This window comes from Ursus arctos, chromosome Y (assembly GCF_023065955.2).
Source record: "Ursus arctos isolate Adak ecotype North America chromosome Y, UrsArc2.0, whole genome shotgun sequence".
Taxonomy (NCBI): domain Eukaryota; kingdom Metazoa; phylum Chordata; class Mammalia; order Carnivora; family Ursidae; genus Ursus; species Ursus arctos.
The window spans coordinates 24,199,715-24,207,714 of record NC_079874.1 but is presented as its reverse complement, the minus strand read 5'-3'; the positions used below and the strand labels follow the sequence as shown (position 1 = coordinate 24,207,714).

Here is an 8,000-nt window from a genome sequence, read left to right as displayed (position 1 = left end):
TTGTTTATTCGACAGAGATAGAGACAGCCAGCGAGAGAGGGAACACAAGCAGGAGGAGTGGGAGGGGCAGAAGCAGGCTCATAGCTGAGGAGCCTGACGTGGGGCTCGATCCCATAACGCCGGGATCACGCCCTGAGCCGAAGGCAGACGCTTAACCGCTGTGCCACCCAGGCGCCCCATGTGCCACCCAGGCGCCCCAATGATTTTATATAATCTTAAATAAGCAAAACTTCGGTTTTTTTGTTTTTTGTTTTTGTGGTTTAGGTTTTATTTCATCATCATAAACTGAACTGTGCAATCCGGCTAGACCTGGGAGGAAAGAACCATGGAGCAGGCAGAACTGCAGTGAGAGCACAGAGTTTCTGGGGTATTTCGAGCAGGTGGGGGTGAGGGGTGCTCTCCTGAGCTACAGAAGGAATGGTCTGGTAGTTAAAACACAAGTCAGATTTATTAGATCTGTCCACAGTCAGCAATGGTGATCTTCTTGCTCGTCTTGCTGTTCCTGGACTCGTAGCGCTCCATGGCCTCCACAATGTTCATGCCCTCTTTGACCTTACCGGAGACCACGTGCTTGCCATCCAACTACTTGGTCTTGGCAGTGCAGATGAAGAACTGGGAACCGTTTGGGTTGGGTCCTGCGTTGGCCACGGAGAAGATGCCAGGACCCGTGTCCTTCAGGATGAAATTATCATCAAACTTCTCCCCATAAATGGACTTGCCGCCAGCGCCGTTATGGCGTGTGAAGTCCCCACCCTGGCACATAAATCCTGGAATAATCCTGTGAAAGCAGGAACCTTTATAACCAAATCCTTTCTCCTCAGTGCTCAGAGCACGGAAGTTCTCTGCTGTCTTTGGAACTTTGTCTGCAAACATTTTCAAGGAGACGCGGCCCAAGGGCTCGCCGTCTACGGCGATGTCAAAGAACACGGTGAGGTTGACCATGGCTGGGCGGCCGGGCGGCTCCGGGGCGGCGGCCTCTGCAAGCTGGGTTTTGGTTTTGGTTTTGGTTTTGGTTTTGCTTAGCAAGTTAATGAATATCTGGGGAGAAACACTTCCAAAGAATTTGTATTTATTTCTATGATGTTTGTGAGATTTCACTACTCTTTTTAAGTTGGCTTGGGTGGTACAACTGGGTCAGGTTTTATGTTGTCATAAAAATTATTCATGGTATCTGGATTGAAGTTGCCTATAAAAAAAAAGCACTAGGAAATTATTTGATATAAATTAAAAAACTACAAGTTAAACTATGGAAATAAAACAATAATTTTCCACAATTTCAAATCTCATTATCCCACCCTTCCCCCATGGTAATTGTGTTTTCTATCATCATGAGACAACACATCAAAAAACTACCACACCATATCTGTGTACAAAACAGCATCTGAAGGAATTTTTCCCTAACTGTAAGGTCAGTCTCCTTGGGTGAGACTAAGGATTTAGGACATTTCAGGGGATAAATACAGAAGGATGGGCGGCAAACCATTTTCTCTTTATGCATGTTTTTATGTTTGTTTTTTTAAACTTAATTTTATTTATTTGAGAGAGAAAGCAAGCACATGATTGGGATGGGGGGAGGGAGAGAGACAATCAAGAAGACACTGAGCTTGGAGCCTAACGTAGCATCTCACAACCCTGAGATCATGACCTGAGCTGAAATCAAGAGTCCACAGCTTAACTGACTGAGCTACCAAGGCACCACCCTTTATGCATGTTTTCATAGTAAGAACAAACTGTTAGAAGAAATATTTATATGATGAAAGCTCACTTTCATGTTATACAACTTACCTTTTTAAAATCTTCAACATTACATAAATTCAGCTGTGGAAAGAGTCGTATGTAAAAATGCAAAGATTAACCAAAGAGCCAAATAACCTGGATAAATGTGTAATAAAAGCTCATGAAATCTTATCCTCAAGAACAGAGAATCTAAAAATCACCTACAGATTTTATCAATGGTAAAAGAGGATATTGTTCTTATTTCAGAAAAATTAGAACAATCTTAACAGTTTAACTTGCTTCAAATATTTCATCTCTTTAATAATGTTCACACTTCCTGGTTTAATTTAAATTTTGATCCAAGTTCTGGTTTCGGATCCTATCTTTATTTCTACAAACCTGTTCTGTTTGTAATTTTTTTCTAATTAATTCCAATTACACTTTATAAATGTCCCATGCTTACTTACTTAAATGTGGTACAGAACTGATAATTCAAGTTTAGTGACTTCCTTGATTTGCAGACTTATTTTTTTTCCAGCCACATTTCTCTCATCAAAACTAGTCATAAAGGTAGTTTGCAGCAAAGTATAACAATAATTGTATAATGATAATCTAGATTTCCAAAGAGTGCCTAGATTCCTTCTCTGTATTGGGAAGTCATCAGAGAGGGAGATAAACCATGAGAAACTATAGGTGTCCACAGCTTAAAAGAGGGAAGGTAGGTGGGTGGATAGGATACCTGGGTGATGGACATTAAGGAGGGCACGTGTTGTGATGAGCACTGAGGGCTAATACACAACTAATATATTATTGTACACTACATTAAAACTAATGATGTGCTATATATTGGCTAATTGAAATGAAATGTAAAAAAACATTCCTTCTCTATACTAAAAGTAATAGATTGCAAACGCATCATAAAAAGCTTTTTGATAGTGAAAGGATAAGAAGTTAAAATGAAGTTGCTCTATTTGGACCACTTCTAAAACAAACCACAATATTGAAGTACAAAAAATTGTTCATTGTAAGATTATTGCTCAATACAGACCAAATATAGCTGTTTTAGTTTAAAATGATTTTCTAGAAACAATTCATATGCAGCTTTTATAGCTACAACAGTTTTATTGGATTTTTTTAATGCTGTTAGATGTTACAAATGTATTTCCTAAAATACTTATTTCGTAGTTCCTCTTCTAATTTCTCTATCTGATAAGACTCACAATAAATATTCTTACCAAATATTTGGGTTAGTATTTCTTGTTTTGCTTCAAAGAATATAAAAGCAAAAAAATTTGCGACAATCTCTAAGTTTTTATTAATGTCATATTATTCATAGTAATCCTTTGACTGTTTAGAATTAGTAGACTAGTACTTTTCATACTTAACCTCCACATTCAAATTTGAATTGGTAGGTAGTCCTTTTTATTGTTTAAACTTTCCTAAAAAATGAAAATGAGTATATTACTGTATACCTTCAAATACAGTAGAAACGCCTTTGATGCCTTAAATGGGAACAGTAATGGGTAGGTTAATAGTAACCAATTGATTAAAACAAGGGACTTTTGAATTACAAATACTGACTTTAAGTGTATCAAACATATAATATTTTTTGATCTTGAGCTAATGCTTTTCTCAAGTGTATCTCTATTGACTAGAAATCTGTATTTCCTTGTAGAAACTCTTAAGTAATTTGGAATTTACTGTTTTGACTTTTTTAAGTGACACAAAAAAACTAAAGACACTTCAAGAAATCTTACATAATCCTTTCAGATTTTTATGATTTTTAACTCATTATAATCTGTAGTATCTAGTGATTTGCCTCTAAATATTTCCATAATACATTTCTTTCTAAAGCATTTGTTTTTAGTTAATATGGAAAGACTAGTTTTTTTCTGCTTTTATGTCCTTTCATATAACTCAGTTACAATAACTGGAAAAAACACATTTGAAAGTAGACACAATTAACTTTTGGTAAGCAATTTAACTAAAACAGGTAGTAGCAGAGGGACAAGCCTATGTATAGCCTACTAATCATTAGTATTAAGTAATGTGCACCAAAGTAAGTATACTTCTAAAAGGAGTATTACTGGGGCACTTGGGTTGCTAAATCGGTTAAGTGTCTGCCTTCAGCTCAGGTCATGATCCCAGAGTCCTGGGATCCAGCCCTGCATCCGGCTCCTTGTTCAGCAGGGAGTCAGCTTCTCCCTCTCCCACTCCCCCTGCTTATGTTCCCTCTCTCACTGCCTGTCAAATAAATAAATAAAATATTTTTAAAAAGTCCTATATATATGTTTTAAAGGAGCAATCAAGTAAAATGGATACATAAAGATGGCCATGTATAAATATGCAACAAAATCTACATATAAAATAGTTGTCTGTAATAATGGACATTATGCTCATATCCATAATATTACTTCTTTAATCACATAAGCAGTGAGAATATATTACTTTACATGTCTGCATGGCATGAAAAATTGTAAGAACCACCGTTTTAAATAGGCAATGCTAATGATTTCACTTTCGTCCATTATGGTGGAAATGAGTACAGCATACAATGGCAGGCACTGTATTTACCATATTGTTTTCTTCTTTCCTCACAATAATCCTTTAAGGTAAATACTAGCATTTCACCTGCAATTTGCAAACAAGGAAACCAAGGCACAGGGAGGTTAAATAATTTTCCCAAAGTCATTAAGTTAGTAACTGGTAGGGCCTGTGTTTACACAGAAATCTTTCATATATTCTATTGTTTAACCTTTTGTAGATTTTTTAAAAAGCAATTAATGTAGGACATGATTTTGTTTTGCCTTGCTTTCTCCAACCCAGCCTATTTAATAGGTCTTTTAACTACATACACAGGGCACTGAAATTAAGGTAAGTTTTAAAGCTCATTTATATTATGTGTATATTGTGTGTGTAATAGAAACACTGTGTATGTAATATACACATTTATAGAATGTGTATATATGTATATACATATATTTAATGCATATATATAATATGTATATATGGTAAAAACTCAGGGATTATAATCTATAGGCATGGATATCGAACCCTTTATGTGTGTTTGTGTGTATCCCATTGTTGTAAGAATATGAACACAAGATATACCCATTTAAAATTCTTTATTTTTTGCCCCTTTCCTTTATTTTTTAATAATTTTTATTGTTACATTAGTTATCATACAGTACATCCTTAGTTTTTGATGTAGTGTTCCACGATTGTTTGCGTATAACACCCAGTGCACCATGCAATACGTGCCCTCCTTACTACCCATCACCAGCTGATGCCAATCCCCCACCTCCCTCCCCTCTGAAGCCCTCAGTTTGTTTCCCAGAGTCCACAGTCTCTCATGCTTCATGAGAGAACCCACTTAAAATTCTAAGTGCATGATACTGTATTGTCAGGCACTATATGTTGCAAAGATCTTTAGAACTCCTTTTTTGCATAACTGAAGTACTTCTGGTTGAAGCTCTCCCCCCCCCCCCCGCCCCCGGTTTCATTAAATTGCAAGGGATTAGTTCACTTATCAGAAAGGGCTCAATTATGTAAAGTAAAAACTAAATATCGTCTATTATAATACAAGTGTCAAAGCACATATTTCACTGAACACTGAATATACTAATAGTGAAGAATAATGAGCAGAAATGACATCTTTTTTTCAAGACTGATTGATTGATTTGACACAGAGAGCTAGAGCACAAGCAAGGGGAGAAGCATAGGGAGAGGGAGAAGCAGACTCCTCACTGAGCAGGGAGCAGGGTGCCAGGCTCATTCCCAGGACCCTGAGATTAGGACCTGAGCCGATGGCAGACACTTAACCAACTGCGTGTGGGCTGCCAGCCTCCCTCATCATGTTTTCTTCCAAAGATTTTATTTCAGAGAGAGAGAAAGTGTGTGCAAGGAAGGGGGTGGGGTGGGGAAGAAGTGGACTCCCCACTCAGCAGGGAGCCTGATGTGGGACTTGATCCTATCATGACCCATGCTGAAGACAGATGCTTACACAAATGAACCACCCTGGCGTCCCTTACTTTTACTGTTCTGAAGACTTAATGTATGAGAGAGAGCATGAATGTGGAGAAGGGGAGAGGCACAGGGAGAGGGACTCTTAAGCATTAAGACTGCACTGAGGAGCCTCCATTCCAGGACAAGATCATGACCTGAGCTGAAATCAGAGAGTCATGCTTAACGAACTGAGCCACCGAGGCATCTCCACACCTTTTCAAGATTTATTTGAGTATTTTTAAGTTTTTATTATTTGTTATTGTAAACTCTACCCCTAATGTAGGGCTTGAATTCCCAATCCTAAAATGAAGAGTCCCATGCTCTGTCAAATGAACCAGCCAGGTGCCCCAGACATCTATTATTACTTAAAAATAGGAAGTATTTCTCCCATCATACCGTTCTTCGCTGCATCTTCATGGGTTGTTTGTCACTGTAATATTTTAACAGTTAAGGGGACGCCTGGGTGGCTTAGTCCGTAAAGCGTCTGCCTTCGGCTCAGGTCAGGTTCCGGTCTTGGGATTGAGTCCAGCATCCTGCTCCTTGCTCAGCAGGGAGTCTGCTTCTCTCTCTGCCCTTCACCCTACTTGTGCTCTCTCTCACAAAGAAATAAATAAAATCTTTAAAATTTTAACAATTATGGATTCCAATGCAACTGAATCACAATCATATTCCAGAGATGAAAAAAATCTAGTAATATAAGGCTTGTCCAAGACAACACATTCCTGTTTGCCAACCTGTATCATTTGGTAATCCAATTGCAAGACCAGACTCACCTTTTTTTGCCAGAAAGGAGCTGAATTTTGTCCCACTGGTCTCAAGAAGACAATGGCAAAGCCCCTCTTTTGTGGGGGTGGTGTCAGAGGGACCCCAGGAGGAGGTTGAACACACACACCCCACTGGCCCTCAGGCTCCATCTCACCAGGGGGTCTGAAAAATGTTTAAATAGGATCCAGAGCCTGATAATACAATGACAAATATCTAGGATACAACAGAAACAAAATCCTAGAGTATCATAATATGAAGGAAATATTAACAGATAAAAATACCAAGATGAATCAGATGCTGAACGTATCTGAGATTGTTTAAACAATCATATAAATACTTCAACAGGAAATCACAAATCTCTTGAAACCACCAATAGAAAATCTCAGCAAAGAACTAGAAATAACAATAAAAAAAGCAAACGTAAAGCACAGAACATAAAAACCCATGAATCATAATATAAAACACAACAGACTGGCTCAGTAATACAATGTAAAAGACAAGAACAAGAACAGATTGTCAGAATAACCTAGCTTAACAAAAGAAAACAGGCTGAAAAAAATGAACACAAAGTGCTAGAGGTCAGTGGACTTACGAGCTAACATTCTCCAATGTAACAGAAAAGGAGAGTGAGACTAAAGAAACTATCAAAAAAGTAATTGCTCACACATCCCATATTTGTCAAAGATCAGTATCTAACCTAATGAAGAAGCTAACTGAATATCAAATAGGTAAAATCAAAGTAATTCACATTAAACATATAATTAAACTTTTGAAAACTAACGACCAAAAAAAAAAAAAGAAAATGCTGAAAGCAAGTCAGAGACAAAGACAAATTATAAGAGCTCAAAGAATTTGAACACCAGGGGATTTGGGATTCGAAGTTACAGGCTGGAAGGAAATGACACAGGATTTCTCAAGTACTTAAAAACAAACACAACACAAAAAAACAATGTCAATCCAGAGCTGCAAAACTAATAAAGTTTTCTTTCAGATTTTTAAGGAGAAATGAAAACAGTCTCAGATGAAAGAAAATTCAAAATATTAGTTGCTAAAAACCTTATTTAAAGGCCAAATCAAATTCTCTAAACAAAAAGGAAATGTAATAGAAGGGCCGAAGCTTCAGAGAGGGATCATGAAAAACAAGTAAAAATCAGGGTGAAGGTAGTAACTGCTCAGGAATTTCTTGACTATAACACCATGTGATGTGATGCTCAGCGAATATAAAGAAAATATTATTTAAAAGTTGAAAAGATAAAGGGAAGTAAAGTTCCATACTTCAGTTGGAAGGTAGACAGGGTAGGCAGGGTTAAGTTTCAAATGTATGTTTAAAACACCTATAACAATTCCTAAGAAAACTAGTCAAAAGAACATACTCAAAACACTGTATGTAGATTACTACAGAATTCCAAAACATTTTCAAGTCAAGTCACAGAGGGAAAGAAAATATTAACAGAATATGAGAAATAAAGGAAGAAAAACTGAAAATGTAATAAAAACAGCAATGTCACAGTAAA

The 8,000-nt window shown here is 37.2% G+C and overlaps 1 pseudogene; it reads right to left on the bottom strand.

The window, feature by feature from the left end:
* Positions 1–273: 273 nt before the first annotated feature.
* On the bottom strand, positions 274–967 carry LOC113248369 (peptidyl-prolyl cis-trans isomerase A-like; annotated as a pseudogene).
* Positions 968–8,000: the final 7,033 nt, after the last annotated feature.